The 27,149-nt window shown below is 36.1% G+C and overlaps 2 long non-coding RNA genes across 2 annotated transcripts in view; one reads left to right on the top strand and one right to left on the bottom strand.

Annotated features, from left to right (window-relative positions):
• LOC306660556 overlaps window positions 1-27,149 on the bottom strand; it is a 1,243,860-nt gene that overhangs the window by 586,938 nt on the left and 629,773 nt on the right. The gene's annotated exons all lie outside the window — the stretch shown is intronic.
• LOC306659337 lies at window positions 23,590-25,806 on the top strand. Its single transcript, XR_013763274.1, has 2 exons — window positions 23,590-23,651; window positions 24,608-25,806. It is a non-coding gene; the product is annotated as an uncharacterized lncRNA (long non-coding RNA).

Here is a 27,149-nt window from a genome sequence, read left to right on the forward strand (position 1 = left end):
TAAAGTCTGCTTCACTTTACTATCTTTCCTATCCCCATATCCCTTCCACTCCCTCACTCCCCTCTACTTAATCTAAAATAACTATATTTTCCCTAATGCCTCACCCCCTTATTATGAATTAGCATCTGCATATCAGAGAAAATATTCAGCCTTTGGTTTTTCTTTGGATTGACTTATTTCACTTAGCATGATATTCTCCAACTCTATCCATCTACCTGCAAATGTCATAATTTCATTTTTATTTAAGGCTAAGTAATAGTCCATTGGGTATATATACTGCAGTTTCTTCATGCATTCATCTGTTGAAGGGCACCAAGTTTGGTTCCATAGTTTAGCTATGGTGAGTTGAGCTGCTATAAACATTGATGTGCCTGTGTCACTGTAGAATACCATTTTTAAGTTCTTTGGGTATAAACTGAGGAGTAGAATAGCTGAGTTCATTCTGAGGAATCTCCATACTGCTTTCCATAATGGTTGCACCAATTTTCATTCCTGCCAGCAATGTATGAGCATACCTTTTTCCCCACATTCTCATAAATATTTATTGTTACTTGTATTCTTGTTAATTGCTATTCTGACTGGAGTGAGATGAAATCTCAGTGTAGTTTTAACTTGCATTTCTCTAATTGTTAGAAATGTTGAGCATTTTTTCATATATTTGTTGACTGATCATATTTCTTCTGTGAAGTAACTGTTCAGTTCCTTTGCCCATTTATTAATTGGGTTATTTTCTTTTTTTGTGTGTGTTAAATTTTTTGAGTTTTTTGTATATACTCGAAATTAATACTCTATCTGAAGTGCAAGTGGCAAAGATTTTCTCCAATTCGGCAGTCTCTTTTTTAATGCTTTTGACTATTTCCTTTGCTGTGAAGAAGCTTTTTAGTTTGATACCATCCCATTAATTGATGCTTGATTTTATTTTTCAGACTTTAGGAGACTTGTTAAGGAGGTCATTTCCCGACTTGATATGTTGGAGTGTTGGGCCTACATTTTCTACTAGTAGGTGTGGGGTTTCTGGTCTAAACTTGATCCACTTTGAGTTTTGTGCAGAGTGAAAGGGAACCAATTTCATTCTACTACATATGGATTTCCAGTTTTCCCCACATCATTTGTTGAAGAGCTTATCTTTTCTCCTATGTATGTTTTTGATGCCCTTGTCTAGTATGAGGTATCTGTATTTTTGGTGGGTTTTTCATTGTGTCTTCTATTTTGTTGCATTGGTCTTCTTGACTGTTTTGGTGCCAATACCACACTGTTTTTGTTACTATATTTCTGTAGTACAATTTAAGTTCTGGTATTGTGATGTCTCCTGCTTTGCTTTTCTCTGTAAGGATTGTTTTGGCTGTTCTGTTTTGTTTGCTTTATTTTTTTCCAAATAAATTTCATGACTACCTTTTCTATTTCTGAGAAGAATGTCTGTGAAATATTTTTTAAATTTTACATTTTTTAAAGTTTATTCTAATTAGGTATACATGAAAGGAGAATGCATTTTGACATATCATACACACATACATAAATGGAGTATAACTTCTTATTCTTCTGGTTCCACATGATGTAGAATCACACTGGTTGTGTATTCATATATGTACATAGGGTAATAATGTCCAATTCATTCTACTATACTTCCTGCCTCCATGTCCCATCCCTTCTCTTCACTCCCCTCTGCCTAACCCAAAGTTACTCTATTTTTCCCTGGACCCTCTGTCCCTTATTGTGAATAGTCATCCACATATCAGAGAAAACCTTTGGACTTTGGTTTTTTTTTTTGGATTGGCTTATTTAGCCTATCATGGTATTCTCTAGCTCCATCCATCCTGCAAGTGGCATAATTTCATTATTTTTTAAAGCTGAGTAATATTCCTTTGAGTACTTATACCACAGTTTCTTCATGCATTCATCTATTGAAGGACACGTAGGTTGGTTTCATAGTTTAGCTATTGTGAATTGAGTTGCTATAAACATTGATATTGCTGCATCACTCGAGTATACTGATTTTAATTCATCTGGGTATAAACCAAGGAGTGGGATAGCTGATCAAATGGTGGTTCCCTTCCATGTTTTCTGAGGAATCTCCATACTGCTTTCCATAATACTTGCACCAATTTGCAGCTACCAGCAATGTGGAATTTTGATGGGAATTTTGTTGAATCTGTATAGTGCGTTTGGTAGTATAGCCATTTTGACAAAATTAACTGTGCCTATCCAAGAACATGGTAGATCTTTCCAAATTCTAACTTCTTCCTCAATTTCTTTCTTTAGTGGTTTTCATTGTAGAGGTCTTTCACCTCTTTAGTTAGATTTTTTTTTTAGAGGTTATTGTGAAATGGACGGTTTTCCTGATTTCTTTTTCACTGATTCATCATTGGAGTATAGGAACACAATTGATTTATGAAGGAACCTACCTCAGCATTGTAAAAGCTACATAAGACAAACACAAGGCCAACACTTTTTTTTTTATTATAAACAAATGGGATACATGTTGTTTCTCTGTTTGTACATGGAGTAAAGTCATACCATTTGTGTAATCATAAATTTACTTAGGGTAATGTTGTTTGATTCATTCTGTTATTTATTCCGTTCCCCCAACCCCACCCCTCTTTTCCCTCTATACAGTCCTTCCTCCATTCTTGCCCCCCTCCCACCCCCCATTGTGTGTCATCATCCGCTTATCAGCTAGATCATTCATCCTTTGCTTTTTTGAGATTGGCTTATCTCACTTAGCATGATATTCTCCAATTTCATCCATTTGCCTGCAAATGCCATAAGTTTATCATTCTTTATGGCTGAGTAATATTCCATTGTATATACATGTACCACAGTTTCTTTATCCATTCGTCAATTAAAGGGAATCTAGGTTGGTTCCACAATCTGGTTATTGTGAATTAAGCAGCTATGAACATTGATGTGGCTGTATCTCTGTAGTATGCTGATTTTAAGTCCTTTGGGTACAGGCCGAGGAGTGGGATAGCTGGGCCAAATGGTGGTTCCATTCCAAGCTTTCTGAGGAATCTCCATACTGCTTTCCAGAGTGGCTGCACTAATTTGCAACCCCACCAGCAATATATGAGTGTACCTTTTTCCCCACATCCTCTCCAACACCTATTGTTGCTTGTGTTCTTGATAATTGCCATTCTAATTGGGGTGAGATGGAATCTTAGGGTAGTTTTGATTTGCATTTCTCTTATTACTAGAGATGGGCCAACAATATTTTAAACAGAGAAAAACTGAAAGTATTCTCTTCAAAAACAGGAACAAGACAGGGATGCTCACTTTCACCATTTCCATTCAACATAGTCCCTGAATCTCTTGCAGAAGCAATTAGGCAAAACAAAGAAATTAAAGGGATATGATTAGGGAAAGAAGAGCTAAAACTATCATTTTTGTAGACGACATGATTCCATATTTAGAAGATCCCAAAAACTTCACCAGAAAACTTCTAAAAGTAGCAGGATACGAAAATAATACTTGTTATGTGGTTTTTAATAACAAAGATTCAAGCTATTCAGCAACTCTATGCCTTTGTTTATTCAATCAGCAGAGTAGGAATAATAGTAGCAACTCCATAGCATTTGGGGGGTAAGTGAACTAAAGCATGTAAGGGACATAGAACAACACTTGCCTAGACACTACATAAGTACACAATGCTTCAGGTTGTCCTGACTTGAAAAATTGGAATTTAGTTGAGTTGATTTCCACTTCACATTGATGCCCCTCTCTATCACCTTCCACTCACCAGCATTACTAATTTCCTTTTCCGACTGAACAATAAGGGCTGTCTATAGGATAATTAAAGAAGATGGATAAATACAGCACCCCTTCATGCTCAAAACACTAGAAAAAATAGGGATAGTGGGAACATTCCCTAACATTGTAAAGGCCATTTATGCTAAGCCCATGGCTAATAGCATTCTAAATGGTGAAAAACTGAAAGCATTCCCCCTAAAAACTGGAACAAGGCAGGGATGCCCTCTTTCACCACTTCTATTCAACATCGTTCTTGAGACTCTGGCCAGAGCAATTAGACAAACCAAAGAAATTAAAGGGATACGAATTGGAAAAGAAGAACTCAAACTATCCCTGTTCGCTGATGACATGATTATATATTTAGAGGAACCTGGAAATTCCACCAGAAAACTCTTAGAACTCATAAGTGAATTCAGTAAAGTAGCACGTTACAAGATCAATGCTCATAAATCCAATGCATTTTTATACATAAGTGATGAATCTTCAGAAAGAGAAATTAGGAAAACTACCCCATTCACAATAGCTTCGAAAAAAATAAAATATTTGGGAATCAATCTCACAAAAGAGGTGAAAGACCTCTACAATGAGAACTACAGAACACTAAAGAAAGAAATTAAAGAAAACCTTAGAAGATGGAAAGATCTTCCATGTTCTTGGATAGGAAGAATTAATATTGTCAAAATGGCCATACTACCTAAAGTGCTATACAAATTCAATGCAATTCCAATTAAAATCCCAATGACGTACCTTACAGAAATAGAGCAAGCAATTATGAAATTCATCTGGAAGAATAAGAAACCCAGAATAGCTAAAGCAATCCTTAGCAGGAAGAGTGAAACAGGGGGTATTGCAATACCAGATCTTCAACTCTACTACAAAGCAATAGTAACAAAAACGGCATGGTATTGGTACCAAAATAGAAAGGTAGATCAATGGTACAGAATAGAGGACATGGACACAAACCCAAATAAATACAATTTTCTCATACTAGACAAAGGTGCCAAAAATATGCAATGGAGAAAATATAGCCTCTTCAACAAATGGTGCTGGGAGAATTGGAAATCCATATGTAACAGAATGAAACTAAACCCATATCTCTCACCATGCACGAAACTAAACTCAAAATGGATTAAGGACCTCGGAATCAGACCAGAGACCCTGCAGATTATAGAAGAAAAAGTAGGTCCAAACCTTCACCTTGTTGGTCTAGGATCAGACTTCCTTAACAGGACTCCCATAGCACAAGAAATAAAAGCTAGAATCAACCACTGGGATAGATTCAAACTAAAAAGCTTTCTCTCAGCAAAGGAAACTATCAGCAATGCGAAGAAAGAGCCTACAGAGTGGGAGAATATCTTTGCCAATCATACTTCAGATACAGCACTAATCTCCAGAATCTATAAAGAACTCAAAAGACTCTACTCCAAGAATTCAAATAATCCAGTGGACAAATGGGCTAAGGAAATGAATAGACACTTCACAGAAGAAGATCTACAAGCAATCAACAAACATATGGAAAAATGTCCAACATCTCTAGTAATAAGAGAAATGCAAATCAAAACCACCCTAAGATTCCATCTCACCCCAATTAGAATGGCGATTATCAAGAATACGAGCAACAACAGGTGTTGGCGAGGATGTGGGGAGAAAGGTACACTCATACATTGCTGGTGGGGCTGCAAATTAGTGCAGCCACTCTGGAAAGCAGTGTGGAGATTCCTTAGAAAACTTGGAATGGACCCTCCATTTGACCCAGCTATCCCACTCCTTGGACTATACCCAAAGGACTTAAAATCAGCATACTACAGAGATGCAGCCACATCAATGTTCATAGCTGCTCAATTCACAATAGCCAGACTGTGGAACCAACCTAGATGCCCTTCAATTGATGAGTGGATAAAGAAACTGTGGTATATATATACAATGGAATATTACTCAGCCATAAAGAATGATAAACTTATGGCATTTGCAGGCAAATGGATGTAATTGGAGAATATCATGCTAAGTGAGATAAGTCAATCTCAAAAAACCAAAGGACGAATGATATCGCTAATAAGTGGAGGATGACACATAATGGGGGGGAGGGAAGGGTTAGTGTTAGGGTTAGAGTTAGGGTTAGGGAGGGGGGCAAGTATGGAGGAAGGAAGTACTGTATAGAGGGTAAAGAGGGGTGGGAGGGGTGGGGGGAAGGGAAAAAATAACAGAATGAATCAAACAACATTGCTCTATGTAAATTTATGATTACACAAATGGTATGCCTTTACGCCATGTACAAACAGAGAAACAACATGTATCCCATTTGTTTACAATAAAATAAAAAAAAAAGAAGATGGATAATAACTACAATACCATTGTACATAATAGCAGGGATGATAACATTGCTTCTAAACATAAAAAATAACTGGTTAATTCTATGGATAAATATCAACATTGTTAAATACAGAGTCCCTTAAATAAAAACTGTAAAGTTATCATTTAGCACTTTCCTCCTGACCACATGGAAATGAAAGCGACTGAAGAATTGAGATTCAGTTTGCATGTGTTCCAGTAGGTTCCACCACTGAATATTACTTATTACCCACCTAACGTGTGTGGCATTCTTTAGAGATAATGAAAATGTGATCTGTTAAATCATTTCCATATGCCTTTGGAAGAATGAATAGCAGGTGATGCTAGTGCACCTGATAAATAGCTCTGAGCTATGTGATGACGTGGTTTGCAATATCATATAACCTCGTGATTTCATTTTTGACCAGAGCAAAGCTGGCTCATTCCCCACACTGCTACAGAGAGACATTTTCACATCAGATGTTATCACCCCTGTGGTCTTAGAACAAAACACAATAAGTCTAGGATTCTCATTACCTTCATCAAGTCCTTCACCAGGTCATTCACAATCTGGCTTATATCTTCTCCACGGTTATCTTCTTCCATCAAATTCCCATTTCTGCGTGCCTTTAATCCCAGCAACACTTGCAACTAGTCATTCCTAAAAACTCTGTTAATCAGCTTTGCATCGCTGTGACCAAAGTACCCGACAAGAACAACTTAGAGGAAGAAAAGTTTATTTGGGGTACACGTTTTCAGTGGTTCAGTTCATCGTAAGAGGACTACATTCCTCTTGGTCTGAGGTGAGGCTGCACATCAGAAGGGCAGGGCAGAGAAAAGTTGCTCAACTAAGAGTAGTCAGTAATCAGAGAGTAGGAGGAACCAGTGACAAAATATATACTCCCCAAGGCATGCCCCAGCGACCCATTTCTCCAGCTACATCTTACCTACCCACAATTTTTACCCAGTAATCCATTCAAATTATTAACCCATCAAATGGATTAGTAATTTGAGTGGATTAACCACCAGTTAGGTTATAGATCTCATATCTAATCATTTCACCTTTGAGCATTCCTCCATTAGCACAGGAGCTTTAGGGAGACACTTCATGCCAAACCATAGAATGTGTCTTCCCAAAACTCCTGTTAATGCAGGAATATTGAGAGGTAAAATAACTGGGTTTCTGAGAGCCATAACCTCATTGGTCCATCCTACTTTGAATGGACTTACTGGGTAGTAACTATAGGCAGGTGGCACACAGCTGGAGGAGGGACAGTCACAAGGTGTGTGCACTGGAAAGGTTCATCTTCCCTGTGGCCCTTTCCTGCTTCTCCCTTGATCTCTGCTTCTGACAGTCAGGATGTGAGCTGCTTTCACTGGCCCTACCCTTTGGCCCTGATGTGTTGCCTCACCTTGGGCCCAGCTGTTTATTAACTGAGACCCCTGAAACTGTGAGTCCCAAATAAACTTTCCCTCCTCTAAGTTCTTCTTGTTGAGTGTTTGGTCACAGTGATACACAGCTGAGTAAAACATCTTCTACCTGAATCAGAACAACCAATAGTTGTCAATACTTTTGCTCCTTTTGCTTCGGAATGCCCACCTTTTTCTTTCCATTTACTTAGACTACATTTTTTCATCTCTAAAGCCTTCCTTCTACATTTATTCAGTCCCTTTTCTGGACTCATTTAGCAAAATTAAGGCTAATACTACTGCTGTAATGTTTACTTACACTCTTATTCTCCCATGACTGTGAGTTTCTTGAGGATAGTGTCTAATTCTGCTGATTTCATTGTACCTAGGTAGAACAGATGCTCAGTTCATATTTACTGAATTAACTAATGGAGTAACGGATTACTGTAGACTGAATACGAACCCTCAAGATTCATATGTTGAAACTAACCCCTGATAGCATTTGGAGGTGGAAATTTGGGGACTGATTAGGTCATGAGGGTGGGACCCACATGAATGAAATTTATGTGCTCATAAAAGATTTTGTAAATGTCCTTATAAGAGAGCCACTTGCCACTTTCACCAAGTATGGACATAGCAAGGAGATGCCATCTGTGAGCAAGAAAGTGGGTGCTCAGTGGACCCTAAATCTGCTGAGGACTTGATCTTGAACTCTTTGGCCTACAGAGCTGTGGACAACAATTTTCTGTTGTCTATAAGCCACCCACTTTATAGTATTTAGTTGTAGGAACCTGATATTTTGCTCTGTCCTTCACTTTGGCTTTCGTAATACATCACTCCTCGCTTATCTTTGGTTTCACTTCACATTGGATCCCTGTGTTGAACCATGGGCTGAAAATATTAAATGGAAAATTCCAGAAACAATTTCACAAGGTTTAAATAGTGCATTATTCTGAGTAATGAGAAGAAATCTCATGTCATCCTTCTGTTCCACCCTCTGTTCCACCTGGGACATAAGATATTCCTTTGCTAAGCAAATCCATGCTGTTTCTTTCCAGTAGACATTCCATGGTCCTCCTTCCACTGCCTCGACTCACAGCATTGGGTGCTCATGCCCTTCTCATGGTGTACTTACTTTTGTGACACCATAGCTACCTTGCCCCAATCCCTTTCCTAGTCTTACCTGGGCTCCATCCAGTGTTTCTCAGGATTTTCTTCTTTCATCTCTAGTCAAAGTTAGATTCCTCTGACTGGTCTGTGTTACCTTTACTTTCTCTTTCCAGACTGGAGACCAATGTTTGCACTCCTCCCCTGGGCTTTGGTATTTTCTCCATGCTCAGAGCTCCAACCAATGTGCTCAACTGAGCCTTTCCTTCTGTGGGTAATCCGATCCCATTTGTCTTGACACACTCGAAACTGAACCCCTCATCTCACCCTTTCTATATTTTGTCCCTTTAGTCTTTCTCATTTCTTTCCACACTCTTCAACTTCCATATTCTGTTTACTATAAGTCCTACCTAGGGAGTTTCCCAAATGTACTTTGAACCTACCCCAAATATTCTGTTTCCAATGTTTCTTCTATAATTTCAGTTACCATTATCTGGTCTCATCTTCTCTGATGCTCTACCCTCTTTCTCTATTCAAGATCGACATGTAAGTCACAGTCAACTTTTTCATGATTATATGTGATCCAAATTGATTTAAAATACTGTGATTAAATTTTGTATTTTTCTAGAGCTAAATCCCATCTCTGATCATGACTTCCAAGGTCTTGCTTCTTCTTCTAACCTCACTTTGGCTTTCCTTCCTTCCACATACTCTCTCCTCACTCCTCTGACCTCTTCATAGTCTTAACAAGATTTTTCTCCCTTAGATATTGCCAATAATGTTTTTTTTTTCTTTCTAGAATACTGTGTCCCTCTTTCTCAAATGCTGCTATTTCTAACACTTCGCCTACATAGGATCTATGCATTGCCCTCCATTGCTTTTTATGAAAGTATAACACTTATAGCACATTTCTAAATATGTAATTATGTACCTATTACTTTATTTATTATCCGTTTTCTTTGACTAAGCTATGTGCTCTATGTGCAGAGGGCCATGTTTATTTTTCATTTTATTTTTTATACATGTGTTGCATAGAACTTGCTTGATTGACTTTTCCTTTTTTGTTTTTGCAGTACTGGGTACTACTGAGTCACATCCCCAGCTTGATTGATTTTTAATAGATGTTTGCTACAAAATATGCTGACTATGGGCAGATGAATAATAACATATTGTTTAAGAAAAGAATACTGAATATATTCCCATAAGTAGCAGAAATAAATAATAAGTATACATTGTTATTACTATCATATTAATTACTCTGGAAATACAGAAGAAAATTGAGTAGTAAAAATTTTAATAGATACAGATATTGACAAGGAAGAACTAAACATCAGATTTTGCTGATGATGTCAATGATATGATTGCCTATTACAAAAATCCAAAGAATTCAGACAAAATACCAAAGAAATATTAGAATTCTATAGTCAGGTTAATCAACTTAAAAAAATACAAATCAATTGGATTATATAAATTGGTTATGTCTAGAAATGTAATACAAAAATATTCAATCACCAAATTAACAAAAATTGAAATGTTTAGAAACAAACATAAGAAGAAATTGTAGGACTTATGTGGAGAAAATCATGACCTATAAAAAGGAAAAAAAATTATCACTGGAGAAAGGTGCCACATTTTTAATGGGCAGACAATATGTTTAACATGTTAATTCTCTACAAATCGACACTCATCTATTTCCAATTAAATCCCATCAACAACAAAAAAGACTTTGGACAATGACAAAAGCTTATACAAGATATCTGTAAGATAAATATTTTAGTATTAGAAAATGTCTGCAAAAAAGACATATGGGGAATATGCCTTATTAATGTGAGTTGTTTAATATTTTGTGGTAAAAGGGAATTGACCGGCTTTATTTTACTGTAACAAAATACTTGAAATAATTTTATTTTGTTTCATGTTCTCAGGGGTTTCAGTCCATGATCACTTGGACATGTTGCTTTGCAAAGGCCTCTCTAGCAAACAGGACATCATGGTGGGAGAGTGCATGGTGGAGGAGGTATGTTCACTTCACAGAAACCAGGAAGCAGAGAGAGAGAGAGAGGGAGAGGAAAGACCAAAGGTTTGCTATTCCCTCCAAGGGCACTCTCCCAATAGCCTAATTTCTATCCATCACTAACTTCTAAAGGTTCCACCACCTCCCCATAGCATCACAGAATGGAGACCAAACCTTTAACATGTGGGTCTTTGAAAAGCATTAAGATCTAACTACACACGCATATGCGTACACACACACACATGCACATTTCTCACATTTCTAATGCTACACTGATATGTATGTATCTGTCTTTCTAACTATCTGTTGAACATAGACTGTGGAAAACTATTTAAATACATGAAAAATTGACATTTTATCTTTTAAAAAAATACTTAGTTTGAGTAATTAAAGTAACATGTTTAAAAAATTTTTAATGTAATGTAAAGTAAGTTGTCCTCCCTCCCTGTCCTTTAGAACCATTCAGTTTCCTTCCCTGAAGACCGCCACTGTTTCCAGGGTCTGTGAATGTGTCCACAGATTGTCAGGGATGAAGAAGGATGCACACTCCGCACTGTTGTTGTTTGCACAGGTGGTAATGAAGTGCATAAAACACCTTTATGTTCCCACCTCTCTTTTTGTCTTGTTTAACAATGTATTTTAGAGACAATTCCATACTGATGCAGTTAGATATTGGAAGCAATATTTCTTATTGCTTCATGGCATCTCATTGATGACTCACAATTACTCAGCTAGTCTCTCATGACTGCCATCACATAGTACAGTGACTGTCCTACTACATATACAACTTCTTCATGTGTAACATTTCTGTAAAATGAATCTTAGGATTAATGGTCCAAAAATATATATCTGCTATATGTGTGTGTTCGTGTGTACAATAAATAATATTACATGTACAATCCTCTCAAATCTACTTATTCCATTTTATATACATAGTATTGGTTCCAAGACATATGCAAATACCAAAATCAGTGAATGCTCAAGTCCCTCGTATGTAGTGATGTGGTATTTTCATAAAATCTGGGCACATCCACCTTTATGTTTTAAATCTCTCTAGATTGCTTGTGGTACCTAATACAATGTAAACACTATTTAAGCAACTGCTATGCCATTTTGTGAATACCGACATGAATAAAAAAGATCTGTTCATGTACATTGTGAGAATTCGTAGTGAAAACAATTTGGCAACATGCATCTTAATACACATCTTTAAAAATATTGCCAAATTAGTCTCACAGAGATTTATATTTGTAACACCAATATTTGAGAATACCTGCTTTCCCACACTGCCAAAACCATCATAGTAAACTTTCTGATATTTGCCAATCTGATAAGTTGAAAAATGATATCATTTTATAGTTTAAATACACATTTTTCTCACTCTGGGTGAGTTTATGACCATTTTCTGATTTTTAAGGCACATTTGTACTTTCTTTACATGTACATTTGTATGAGTCCTTAAATATTAAGAATATTAGTCCATTGCTTATGAGTTATGAATGTTTTCCCAGCTTATATTGGTCTTTGACATGGTGCTTTCTTTAACTCCCTATGTTTCAATTTTTACATTTACTTTTTTATTTATTAGGGGAACACAGATATGATCCCTTTCCCCGTCCATTCTGACAGTCACGACCAATACTTTATTATAAAAGAGGTTAATTAGAAACGTAACACATTTATTTAATTAAAGTTTTTCATGACACAGGAATGTCCAGAAAGGAAGACCCTAGGGCCCGTGCAAAACTGTTTTGAAGCCTAGGTTGGATGAGGAATGAGCACTGTGGTTGGACAAAGGCTAAGCTGATGGAAATGGACCAAAGGAGGAACTCTGCAAGGCCCGGAAGTTCATATTCTTTCTGTCCTCTCTGTTAGGTACTCCTTCATCTATGTGTGATATGGTACTACTGCAGAATGAGGGCAAAGGGAGAGAGTGATCTTGACTCACTTTGGGAAGAGAAGGCTCTAGTTCAAACCTATCACAGCATGTGGAAGAGGAATTCTGGTTTCTCTGACTTCCTGCAGAAGAGACAGAAAGGTAGGAGACTGAAAGATGAAGAAGTTGGGAAAGAACTTGCTTCTGAGGCCCCAGGATGTCCTTCAGTTCAAAGGTCTCAGCATGTCAATGCACTGTACTTTGAGGTATGATGATCTGAGCCCCAACGTTAAAATTGAAAGTCTTCTGTATTTGTTTCTAATATTTCAAGTTGATTCTTTTTCCGTTTAAATGTTTGATTTTTACCAGAATTCATTGTGATGTAAACTTTAAGGTAAGAATCCATATTTTTCCAAGTACTTAGCATTACTGAAAAAAAAAATTTTGTCAGTATTTGAAATGTGTAAATGACATTTTAAATCAGTAGGTAGCTAAATTAGGGACACTACAGAGATGTTTAAAATATTTGAGTTCCTTCCTATTTTAGACTATGAAAAAAACTAAACACAAAAAGCACAATAGACTTGATTTTATCATAGAATTTTGACTTTATATTACAAAAATATAATAAGGAAAGTTGAAGGACAAAAAGACATAATTAATGTGAAATAAATAGAGCAGAAGTTAAGCATTTATGAAGCATTTTAAATATACATAAAATATGAACACTTTCATAGAAAAATAAACAAAAGCAAGAACAGACAATCAAAGGCATTTAGATGTTTAAATGTTAAAAGCCACTCATAACAACAGAATGGCAAAATGAATTTATGGCAGTTTTCATTTTCTTCCTTATTAGATTTGCATTAAATATTAAAACAGATTTTTGTGTTGAGTATATGTCAAAATGGACAATTTAAAAAATTTTTAGTTGTCAATGGATCTTTCATTTTATTTATTTATATGCAGTGCTGAGTATTGAATCTCTTCATATTTAAGCCTTTCACAATTCCTTTTCACAAAAATTCTGAATTACTTGTTAAATCAGAGAAAAAGAACAACGAAAGCAACAATTTAGAAAAATAAGATAGAACAACTAAGTCTTGAACAAAACAATAAATTTTAGAATGTGGTAGAGAGGGTGTGTGTGTGTGTGCGTGTGTGTGTGTGTGCATGTGTGCTTGTGGATGCATAACTCTAATTATTTTTGGCAATCACAAGTACCAAATGAGCCAAAAGTATGATAAAAGACCAAAAAGTACATAAGAATGTAATGCAAACTTGGGTTGTTTGTTTTTAAGTAGAAGAACAACATCAAGATCAAAAGTGTTAATAAGCCCACTTTTCTCTTTTCAGGTCTTACTACACTGGATGTATGGTTTCCAATTCTCTCTTACTACAACCATTCCCGCTAACTGACATTCCAGGGATATGGGGAATAAGTTACATATTTGGGACGAGATAGAATTTTAAGACTTTTGAGAGTTTTTTTTTTTTTTTCCACATTTAAGATTCTATTGTTCTCTGTTACTCTTGGACATCAAAAAACAATCATATTATATACAAAGAAAGACAGTTCTGACAGCTTATGTGACATACCATGACCATAAAATTGGCTAATGCCAGAATTTTGTCTAGAAGCCACTTCATTACCCACACATTAAGGAGAACCTAGCCGGACTGAAATATGTCCCAAGGACAGCTACCTAATGAGGTAAACCAAATAAATTATGTTCAAGTGACTCATGGTCAAAGCACCAGAAAACTTTATGAGGGCAATACTGTTATCACATAAAGCTGTCATAGGAAATAAGAATGCCACTCTCTGTGATTGGTTGAGATAAAAGAAAATAGACAGAGTTGGTGGAACCCTTTCTTTTATTCTTTCAGAAGTTATGTAATAATTTTCTGACGTGAAGATCTAAGAAAGATCTACAGTGATTCGGGAGGTAGTGGGAAGGTATGATGGCAAAGATGGCTTCTATTCCTCCCATCTTCATTTGAAATGATATGATTTTGGGGTAGGCATTGGTTACCCAGATGGGATCTATATTGCCCTAGCCATTGGCAGTAAGGTAAGCACTGTTTATTTCTCGATTTACAAAATTAATCATTCTTATAAATTTACTGTGGGTTTATAACTCTATAATAAATGTAATTATTATATATTTTCAGGGTTAATATGAAATAATATAGACCGCAGATATATGTAGCTTGGTTTGAACAACCTAGGCTTCACTTTTGAATTGCTTATCACCTGGACATATAGTAATGTCTACCATTCAATTAGTAGATATTCAAGTGATTGCTGAGACTGTATTACAGGGAAATTGAGGAAGAGCAAGTAGGAGAGGCAATCTTATATTATCTAAAATTACAGAGGTGGCAATATTGTAGTTCTATTAGAGTTTTGTTGAGGGTCCAGATAATTTACATGCTTCCCTGCCCTTAAAATAAGTCAAGAGGTAATGAGTAAACTGATTAATAAAAAAAATAAGAAGGCCTGGGGCTGTAACTCAGTGGTATAACCCTTAATTTAGTATGCATGAGGTCCTCGATTCATTCATCAACACAAAAAAATTATAATGAATCAAAAACCAATGTTTTTAGAGAAATGGAAGTAACCACCAGAAGCTGCTTCAAAGATAGGGAGTAGTAGTGATTACTTATTTAGAGATGATGTTGGAAGCAGGGGACAGGGTAACGATACAGGAAGCAGAGAAATTTTGCTTTTAATTGAAAATAATCAGCATTCTGTATTTTTAAGTATGACCACACATTACTTTAGCAAAACCGTGCATGTGCACTTGTGTGCACCCAACCATGGCTCTGGGCTCCAATTTGAGTGATGCTAAATGGTTTTCCAAATGTGGATAGAGCTCAAAACAGTCTGCACAAGGGACACTATATATTGGAGGCTAGAGTGTTTATTATAGTACAGAAAACTATGCTGCTTTTGGTCTGTTTCATCCTTGATTTTCATAGGAGGTGAAGTAACTCTCTCGCACTGACTCTTACTCTGGACTTTTACCCAAGTGCTTTACTTCAGCATACTATTCTCAGGTTTCCTCATAAAAAGTTATTGGAGGTTTCAGAATATTAGAACACGAGTTTTTCTATTATATAAAGATTTAACTTAACACAATGTTTTAAAGAAGGATATGTACTTTTTATTTGAAAAAAAAAACTTTTTTTTTAGCCTGGTATTTTACTCCCAAAGAAGTACCATGTTGAACTTAAAGAACCTTTGTCAATAACAGTGCGAGTCCATGGGAGTGAACTGCTAGCAGCTCATGTGAAACCTCCTACTATGAGTGTCTGGTGTTTTCCTCTCCACCTTGTTGACATTGAAAACCACAGAATAAAGAAACAAATTTCCCTTTAACTTCACAAAACATCTTGCTCACTCTCCCCACAGTAGTTAAAAATGTCAGAACATAGTGTCTTCCAAACCATTTTCCTTACGCAGTCTTTCTTTTGTGTTGCATGAGTAATAAATCAACCTTTCTTTTCAACATCAAAATCGAGTCTTTCCCCTACGATTGCCAAACGGAAGGTAGAGTGCATCACAATAACATGTTTCCCGTACTCGGCCCTCTTCGGGGTGGAGGATCATGGCACTTGGAGCTCCGGGAGAATATGCTTCCTGCCATGGGTTGGAAGACAGGGCTGAATCCAGGAGCAGCCAGGGCTCATCCGTGGGAGGTTCCAGAGTTCAAGACATTTGGCAACATGGCTGACGCCGACTTTCAACTCAGAAGACCAGATCTTGGCTCAGCTTCAAGGAGAGTGAGGTCTTTGTTGTGCTCCATTGGAAACTGGCAGGGTTCTTTGATAGGTGTTAGGGTTATAAGCGAATGAGATAGTGGCATTAAATTTATAACAATTATTTTACAAAACCTTTAAATCCACAGAAAGAGTCCCATTTCTGCTACAAAATGAGTTTGGGGCAATAATGCTTTACCTCTGCATTACTTTTACAGTTGCATTATTTTCTTTCCAATTGGGTTTTTAGTTTTTGTATGGGTTTAATTTTAAGTGGTTGTAAAAGGTCAAACCCTGGGTGGATAATTTTCAGAGCCCCTTCATACCTTGGAACTTCTGTCTAATGTGGAGAATCTTTCTTGGTAACACTTGTCACTAGAACACAACTCCAATATTCTAAAGACTGATTTTTCCTAAATTTAAATCATGTAAACTCTGGGAATCTCATTTTCATACATCTAAATGAAAAAAATCCAAAATATAGTTGTAGGGTAGGTTTTGGCAAAATGAATCCTATGCTGTGGAGTTATGGAGGAAGGGCATAGTCTATGTTATTATATTCTGAGGTTTAATCTGTATAAATCCAAATTCTTACTGTTGGTAATTTCCACAGGTCTTTGAGGACTCCACCTAGACCTCATTCTGTGCCAAGATAATACACCCAGTTTTTGTTCCTAAGGGAATTTCATATTACTTCCTGGAACCACATTTTCTATGTTACTCTGACTTGAACATCTGCCTCCAGCTAGGACTACGCCTAACACATTGCTGCCACATTTCCAAATAGTATCCACTGTGAAAACATAGATGAAGTCGAGTTCTATATAAGGTCTGTAGATTATCTGGTTATTGGAGTGAATATTATTCCACAACTGAACTGGGTCTTTCTATAGCCTCATCCAACCACGAAGTCCAGGCATTTCTCTCCCTTATGATTAGGTTTCCCAGCTACTGTGTATTAACTAAGCTGTTCTTCACCAATCACACAGATTGTACCATTGCATGCTGACTGATTCCTAGGAACACACAATGTTTTGGTACCTTCTACACACTTTGAATAAAGGACAAGATGCAGCATTAGCAACAACATTTTCAGTTGCTCTAGAATATTTATGATCATAAACATTAAGGTCTTCATTATACATACCACCTACTATGTGACATTTGATGCACTGATTCTCAAAATTATTTGAGATAGAAGGCTAGTCCACTCAAACCTAAAGAGAGAGATTTGTCTGGATGTTATATTTTTTCCTCTTTCATTTCCTTCAAACTTTCCTCCAATTTGTTTCTAACAGTCATCTGAGAATATAGAAATTAAATATGAAAGCTTGTTAAAATTATTCATATAATAGGAATATAAAGTTTCTTACCAAAAAATTTTCTGGTAGTTTCGGAGAGACTGTAATGCCCACTTTTTGCTTCATAGAAATCAACCTCTCCCTTTTATTTCGTATGATTCATCTTTCCTGGTTAGCTTCTAGATCAAAGGTTTGCAAATTGTATTTTGTAACTCTACAGATGTACTTAAGAGCCACCATCAACAGGAACAGGGACCCTATATTTCCTGCCCTTGCTCAACTATGTTGTGGATCTGCATGTGATTAGATTTACACACAAAAAAAGTCATATTGGTTAAACACTGTGAAGATAGAAGGTACTGAATTGAATATTTCCAATGACAGGGGCATTATCTATTGGTAGAATTACCTGACACAGAACCACCCAAGTCTGCAAGAGGATAGGAAAAGAAGCATGGGAGATGATGAAGGGCTACAGAATGCTATTGGTTGCTCTTAAAGAGTTGAGATTGACTAGTCTATGAGGACTGTGCTGAATGACTTCTCCCTTAATATTAAACCCCGATGAATTTCAAGGAAAATTTAATCCATATGTTTCTGATTCAATTACTCTCAACTCATTAAATGTTTTTTAAAAGTTATTTGAAATTTGAGAAGTCTTTTTATGAGTTCTACTAATCCTTTGTTCTTTGAATTAGGAAGGAGAATTTTGCCAAGAGTTAATGGTACTTGAACCTCAGTATGCTTCAGGGGATTCTAAACTTAGCAAAAAATCCAGCATCCTGTCACAATCCATGACTCTCTGACTTACAAACTATCTGCCACTTGCTACCTCCTTCCACATGCTTGATGACATTGAACAATTTCTTTTACACGTACCAACAACCTTTACATGCCAAATAGGTATTATTATTAAAGCAGGATACAAACTCAAGTTAAAACTACTCTTTATACAGAATAAATTAAATTAAAATGTAACATTCTGAAAAATATTCCTCTTTCCTTTGTTTCTTATTACTATGGGTTAGAACACAGATTGTTTAACTCTAGGCTACTAACATACATAAAATGAACAAATGTAGAGAAACATTTGTACTTTAAGGAATCAGAACCACTCAAATGTGATATTTGCAGAATTCCTCAGAATAAGAACTAAAAATAAAATGTACATACAGAGGACAAATGTGTGCTGAATAATACTGAATTATGTTCTATTAACGTATACATAAAGGGGAAATTCACCGTGACATTTTTACATGCACACGGCATAATTTTGTCAATTCCATTCTACTCTCCTGTTTTCAAATCTTCTTTGACTCCAGTGATCTTCCCTATATCTTAATGACCCTTCCCTTTTTTCCCGTCATTTGCTCTAGCTTCCACATAACAGAGTAAACATTCGACCATCAATTTTCTGAGTCTGACTTATTTCACTTAGCATGATGTTCTCCAATTTTATCTATTCACCATCAAATGCCATAATTTCATTCTTCTTTTGGCCTGAGTATAACTCCATTGTATATAAATACCACATTTTCTTAATCCACTGATCTATTTATGGGCTTATGACCTGGTGCCATATGTTAACTATGGTGCATTGTGTTGCTGTAAACATTGATGTGGTTGTACCACTATGGTATTTTACTTCTTATGGATAATATCAAGGAGTGGGATAGTGGGTCACATGATGGTTCCAGTCGTAGTTTTTTGGATCTCCATACTGCTTGTCAGAGTGATTGTACTGATTTTCAGTCTCACTGACAGTGTATGAGTGTACCTTTCCTCCCACATCTTTACCACATTTACTATTGTTTGAAATCTTGATGGCTGCCATTCTGACTAGAATGAGATGAAATCTCAGTGTAGTTTTAATTTGCATTCCCCTACCTAATAATAATGATGAACATTTTAAAAAATACATTTGTTGGTAATTTTTGTTTCTACTTTTGAGAAATGTCTGTTTAGATCCTTGTCCATTTGTTGATTGGGCCTTTTTTTTTTTTTTTTTTCCTTTATTGGTGTTAAACTTTTTGAATTCTTTGTAGATTCTGGATGTTAATCCCCTATCAGCTACTCCAGAGGAGTAGCTAGCAAAGATTTTATTCCATTCTATAGGTTCTCTCTTCAGTCTACTAATTGTTTCCTTTGCTGTGCTGAAGCTTTTTAATTCAATGGTATCCCAGTTATGAATTCTTATTTGTTTTTGTTCTTGAGCTTTAGAAGATTTTTCTCTTTTCTTTTTTTTTTTTTAATTCTTTTTTATTTTTCGGTGTTGATGGGCTTTTAATTTCTATTTCAATTACATTACTTAAAAATGTCTGTTTAATTTTTTTATCTTTCTTGTTAAGTTTGGGTAGGTCATCATATCTGTATAGAAATTTATGAATATCTTCTAGATTTTCTGGTTTATTGGAGTCTAAATTTTCAATAGAGTTTCTAATGATCCTCTGGATTTCAGAAGTTATGGGGTTGATATCTCCTTTGTCATTGTTAATTTTATTTATTTGGTTCTTTTCTCTCTTTCTTTTGGTAGTTTGCCTAAGAGTTTATCAATCTTATTTATTTTCAAAGAACCAACTATTGTTACATTGATCCTGTGTGTTGTTTTTTATTCTCAATTTTATTAATTTTGGCTCTGATCTTAATTTTTCCTTTCTTCTACTGATTTTGAAATAAGTTTGTCTTTTCTAAGGCATTGAAGTGGAGCATTCATTTATTTATGTCAAATCTTTCCTTTTTTTTTTAACGTAAGCACTCAGTAACTTTTCTTCTTTTATTTGCCTTCTTACTGTCCCAGAGTTTTGACATGTTGTATCTCTATTCTCATTTATTTCTAAGAATTTCTCATTTCCTCTGTGATCCATTCTTCTCATGTGTTTATGTGGTTTCTATTATTTTTCTTGATGTTGATTTCTAGTATATTTCACTTTGATCTGATAAGATGCACGGAATATTATATTTTATATTTACTAGGACATATTGTGACCTAGTCTCTTTGTGAAAAGATTTCATAAGCTGCTGAAAAGTAAATTCAGCTTTTTGGGGGTGAAATATTCTGTGGATTTCTATTATCTCCATTTGATTTATAGCCATATTCAGGTCAGATCTGTATTGATTTTATGTTTAAATGTCATGTCAGTGACAGTGGTGTGTTGAAATCACCTAGAAATGTATTGAGATCTATCTGGGATTTACTCTTCTGAAGAGTTTTTTTGTTGTTGTTTTATGTGATTAGATGCCCTGAAATTTTTATATATATATATATATATATATATATATATATATATATATATATATATATATATAATTATATATAATATACATATATTTGCTACAGTTATATCTTCTATGTTCTTATTGGATTATTATTATCATTGCTATATAGTGGCCTTCAAATTTTTGTTTGAAATCTGCTTTGTCAGATATGAGAACAGCTACTCCTGCTTGCTTTCACACTTCATTTGCATGGAATATATATATTTTCTTCCATTCTTTTACCTTCAGTCTGTGGTTATATTTGCTTATGATATGAGACTATGGCAAACAGCATTGAATTGGATCTTGTTGTTTAGTCCATTCTGTTAATCTATGTCTTTTTATTGGGAAGTGCAGGCCATTTACATTCAATGTTATTATGTATAGAAGTCTGTTATAATTTGACATTCTGGCTTGTTTGCTACCTTAGTTGTCTTGATTTTCACTCAAATTTATTGCTCTTCTAGTGATCTTCATCTATTTAGAAGATTTGGGGGTTGTTTTCTAAGTTCCTCTGTGTGCAGTGTATCTTTAAGTAGCCTTTGTAGTGCTGGCTTAGTGGTCCTGAATTCTTTTAGTTCTCCTATCATTGAAAATTTTTGTTTGTTCATCAGTTCTCAAAGATAGCTTTGCTGAATGTAGCAATCTTGCCTGACAAATGTTTTGTATTAGAGTCTAGAATGTGTCATTCCAGACCCTCTTTGATGTTAGGGTCTACTTTTGAAGCCAAAATTGAGCCTTATTGTTTTGCATATAAGTGTGACCTGGTATTTATCTCTTGAAGCTTTTAATATTCTTATTTTCTGTTGTGAGTATTGCTCTCAGCAGGAGGATCTCTACTCTGTGAACTTGAAGTGTCCAAATCATTTTCCCACCCCACTAGAGAAAAGGGGGAAGCAAGAATGGTAATAAATGTTGGTTTTAATGTAAATACCCAGAGTCTACTTTGACATCTACAACACTAATTACCACCCGTATAGGTATGGTGGGGTCAGCATTTAGTATTTTTAGTACCAACAATAAAAAACTGCGAACCAAATCAGTCATTAAACAGCAGATGTCTACTACATCATCTACTGTATTAATAATCACAACATGAATGGGGTAGGAATTACATAAATTATAAAATTATTTTATATAGTGGAATTGTGTTTCTTAAGTGAAGAAGAAATAGGGCAGGAAGACAAGATAATTTTGAGACATTTAAAAAGTGAACAAAGGAGGAGTAGGAGCTAGATAGCAGAGGTGGCTATACCAAAGGAGGAGTAAAACATAATTAAAAGTGATGGAATAATAAAAGAAAGGATGAAGAAACAGGAATTTTTGACTATTAGTGAAGAAAGAGAGTAAAAAGGTGGTAATAAGAGGAACAAAAACCAAGGTCTGAACAAATAAACATCTGTAAGACCAAAACAACTCAAGCCCACATACAATTTGACTCCGTCAAAGTCAAACCATATGTATACATGATCAAATATATATATTACTTATATGTAGTATAATGTAATCGAATATATATTATGTAATATATACATGTAATCAACCTATCTGTAGTGAAAACACACACACCCATATTCATAACATACTCACACAGAATTTATTTTAAAGTAGGAAAAAAATTAAAATAATTCAAAATTTTAAAAATAAGTTAAAATTTAGTAGAAAGCTAAAAATAGGGGCATAGAATAAAATATAAAAATTCTTCATTAAAAATTAAGAACTTGTTTCTCTTGTTTCAGCTGAGGTAGTCAAAACTATTGGCAAGAATGGATCTTCATTCCTTCTATTTATTTTTGGGCTCTGTAACCCTTGGTTCAAGTGCTTGGGAGTTTTAAGTCCAGTGCTTTGTGTTCCTCACAAAGCTGCCAGTGGAGTTGGTTGAAGTCCCTCTCAGCTCTCTCTCTCCCAGCATAGGATGGGATAGACTAAGGATTGCTGACAACTGGTGTAATCCTGTACTAAGTCTGATGCAGAGTGCTAAATTGGAAGTTCCAGTAGCTGGTGTTTGGTCTTGCTTGAACTTTGGAACTCTGCTGTGGGTGTTTGAGATTTGATCCACACCCCATGTTGCTTAGGAGATGCTGATCTCTGCTGAATAACTGGGTCTCAGGGACCTCCCACTGTTGGGACTAATGACACATTAACTAACTCAGGCTGACTCCTTACTCCCTGGTGAGTGAGCAAGATCAAGGCTCAAAGGCGGTTTCAAAGGTTAATGACGATAAATCGGGCCACCGTTAGAGATTGGTTAACAACAGTTCCAGGAACATGATCAGCTCGTGCTTGCCATGTCCTATGGGACTCTCACCTGCGTGAATCCTCCATGCCTTGTTGACCTTTAAGCTAATTGGTTCCCACCTAGCTCCCACCCTACATAAAAGCTGTGTGACTTCCTCAATAAACGAGTTCCTGCTGTGACTGGTCTCCCTGACGTGTCTGATTGTCCTCTGCCCAGAGGGCTGGGTGCAGGCAGTCAGTCGGCCCTACCTATCCCAGTCTGACCTTGTTGGGGAGTGTCCCCTTCCCTTGTCGCTGGTTGAGAAGAGCAAGGGGGCTTAAGACCCCGACATCTGGGCTGGGGTGATAGCTGAGTCGGTAGAGTGCTTGCCTTGCAAACACGAGGCCCTGGGTTCGATCCCCAGTACCGCAAAAAAAAAAAAAAGACCCCGACATTTGGCGCCCAACGTGGGGCACCTCAAGGCTGATCCGCAGCCAAAGCGAAGAAACAGCTTCGAAACGGAAAGTATCGGCAGATCAGGCCAAGTGAGTTCCGAGGTAAGGGCATGCCTGAAAAGGTGGGGCAAACACACAGCACACATGGTGACCCTGTGCTCTCAGCTCTTAGACTCATGTTGAAGAGTAGGGGCCTTGAGTGGTCTAATACACAGGCGGAAAAAGCCTGGGACACCTTTACTCGGGTGGCCCCTTGGCTTTCTGCCACTAATCTTTTTGACTGGTCCACATGGGATCGTGTAGAACAACTTGTTAGGAAGAGGGAAATCAATTTAGGGGAGGGTCCCCCATTAGGAATCTGCCCTACATTATCTGCCCTTAAGGCCTGCTTCTCTCCAGGACCTCCCAAAAGGGGCTCCAAGTTTCTCCCTAAAGAGCCGCTGCCTAAAGAACCGCCGGCTCCTCCTGTTGCATGTCCTTCCAGAAACTTGCCACGTAGTAAACAACCTTTGGAGACCTTTAATGAGCCTAGTCCATCTCCATCCACTCCTCCCAAGGTTGAGGAACCATGAGGGCAGCCAGCCTCTACACATAGTGAGGGCCCACTTCTGCCCCGGGGAGGCTCATTGCCACCATCTTGTATTCTGGGCCCACATCAGACTCCAATGAAAGCCCTTGCCCTCCTCCTTCCGGATGGCGGGAAATCTTCTTGGCGGCCATTTTATGATACTGGGCAAGAACTCACAGACTCTAACCTCCCCACTCCCTGTATGGCCTTCCCAGTAAATGTTAAAATGTTAGTTTGGGAAGGAATGACTACCGATCACAAATTGGCCTGTGCAGGGATGAAAGATCACTGCATGGGAAGGTGGATTGTGGCTACCAAAGATATTGGCAGACAGCTTCCCCAAGTGAGCGGGCAGATGGAAAAGGGATTCCTTATCTTCAAGTCTTTTCTTTCTTGCGCTTCTCTGCTCTTCCTGCAAATTCAAACTGCCTCCTTCTTCTCCCCCTCTTAATCCCTCCTCCTCCTCCAACTTTGACTCAGCTGTTTCTGCTTCCATTCCCTGGCTCAGCCCACCTAGTCCTCCTGCCATGAGGTCCCGCATATGCCAGTGTGGAGGGAGTAGCCAGCCCAACCATCAGTGGCATGTCCTAGTAAGGAGTATGATATAGTAGCCCCAGTCCCCACAAGTATTGAGAGATAATTGTTTCACAATTTTCTGCTTCCAAACCTGAATTGATTACTAACCAGGAATAAGGGTTAAAATGCCCTAGGCATCAAGTTTCTGCTAGAAATTTTAGCCCCTTTCAGATCCTGATCTCAGTCAAGGCTTACATTGAAATGTAAATAGAGAAAGCCTGAAGGCTCAGTAGGAGACCTATCTCAAACCCCACCCCCACCCCCATAAAAAAGAAAAGAAGAAAGAAAAAAAAAGAGCAAAAAGTCTTACCTGAACTCCAGCAAAAGTAAATTTTATGGTGCTTTACTAAAGTACATAACGGCCACATCATTTTTCCAGGACTCTTGTTTTTTTTTTTTTTTTTGAATTCTATATTTTTTTTGAGCTCATGACTTTTTTGATCAGTTCTATTTTTTATTCAACTAGAGTTTTTGAACATCTGTTACATTGCAATGGAGATTCACCTATAAAGTTACAAGGCCTTTGATTTTGTGTTATGTGTATGTCGTGCTGTCTGATGTCATGTTTTGTCTGTATCAAAACTGAGCGCTCCTAAAATTAAAATTTAAAAATGGATCCAGATACTTTTAATTCACGTGATTTAAAAAGGTTCAATTTAAATTGGGTAAAGTAATACAAGTAAAATGCCTTCAAAAATAATTTGCAAATCTCTAGGTAGTCAAACTAATAAAATATTGATGTTAATAAAATGTCTAATATCAATTGTTTCTAGGACTTTTCTTCAATAGGAAAGAGATGGCAAATACTGTTCAGGAGACTTGTCTGATATCTTGGTTTTTACAAAATAAGTGAATTAGAGTTGATGTATATGGGATTACTCAAATGTGTTTGTAGAGACATCTGATTAATTTATAAAGTTAAAATGCTAATTGTCAAATAACATCGAGTACTTTTAACTCCTTAAATTCCACGGGGTAACATACTTAAGCATTATTGTTTTCATAGGTTGGTAAATAAAAAGGGTTTACAATTACTTTGTGTCCTCACTAAACTAAAAACAAGTTTACTAAGAGTTATGTCCTAACAAGTGCAATTCTATATACAAAGAGTCCCAAAAGTTTCAACTGTGTTTCAATTAGAGTACTATAAATAACAAAATATTTAATCTTATTAAAATAGAGTAATTTATCTAAATTCAGAAATTTCATAAGAGTTGTTTCAGAATGTGAACAAAAAGGGGTCAACAGAGAGGAAAGAGAAAATAAAAGGTTCTGGATATGGAAATATATTTAGTAAAAGGGAAAAGGAAATGTTTCTGGGTAAGAAAGTGCTTGTGTGATGAAATACATGAGGGTCTAAGTAAATGCTATGAAAGTCTATGTAAGTAAAGGGCAAATTTCAATAAGTTTGCATGTAACTAAGTTGGTTGTATGTATGTGAAACAGTTAAAGCTATTTAAGGTTTTTCCTAAGGTGAAATACTAATGTTCTAATATAAACCAGAATTTAATCTATATGGTAAAATGACATGGTAAAATGACAAGGATTTCTTAGAAACACTAATTTACTCTTAACTTTGTTTCTATTAAGTTTTATTCTTTAGAACAATTAGTCTTAAAAATTGGAATATACAATTATGGTTAAACAACTGTTAAAGTATTGTACTATGTTACAGAGTCTAAATTTTTCTTTAAAAACTAAATTTGGTAAGATAAGTGTCAAGGTAATTGTGAAATGGTCACTCTTTGTATATTAAATGTGTTCATATTTTCCAGGTATACAAGTTTTTAAAATAGAAAATATATCAAGCTGTTATTCTTCAAATTAAACTTGTCTGTAATGGTAATTTTAAACTTATAAAGAGTAAATTTTATTGGGGATTTATTTCTATCATTTAATGTTTTATTATAGGACCTGTTATCAATAGGGTATATGTAAAATTTGTTACTTTTTACACTGAGATAAAGAATTTTAATTGTAAATGTATTTCTAAACGTTAGAGCCTGATTTGTTTAAAGGTTAATATTGTGAAACATAAAAGCATTTTGCCACTTTCTCACACAAAAGGAAAGTTAAAAGCTCTCTTGGCCTTGCTTTAATTCATGTTTTAGATATAATGTTAAATTGTGTTAACTAGTGTTCATATAGACTCAGGAATCAATATATGTAAACTTCCTAAAATGACATTTAAGAAATAAGCAAAGATCAACATCAGAATTAGAACACTTAAGATTTGTAAAGATTCTCGCCTTACCTGAGATAAGGCTCTGCCTCCCACCTTACTGCATATTAGAACGGCTCCAAAGTAAGTCAGACTTCAGCTTATTTAAAGTTATAGTCATAAAATTGGTTTTTGTTGTAAAATTACTATGATCTCAAACAGGGGATATAATGTATAGCTCAGCCAAAATTTAAGATAACTATTATACAAGCTGAATATATAGTTTTACTCTTGCTAATTTCATTTTGTAAAACTGTTACCTGTTAATGTTTTGTAGAAGTAGCTGCTTCCAGTACACACAAACTAGATAA

Source organism: Sciurus vulgaris (genome assembly GCF_902686455.1).
Source record: "Sciurus vulgaris genome assembly, chromosome: 4".
NCBI lineage: Eukaryota > Metazoa > Chordata > Mammalia > Rodentia > Sciuridae > Sciurus > Sciurus vulgaris.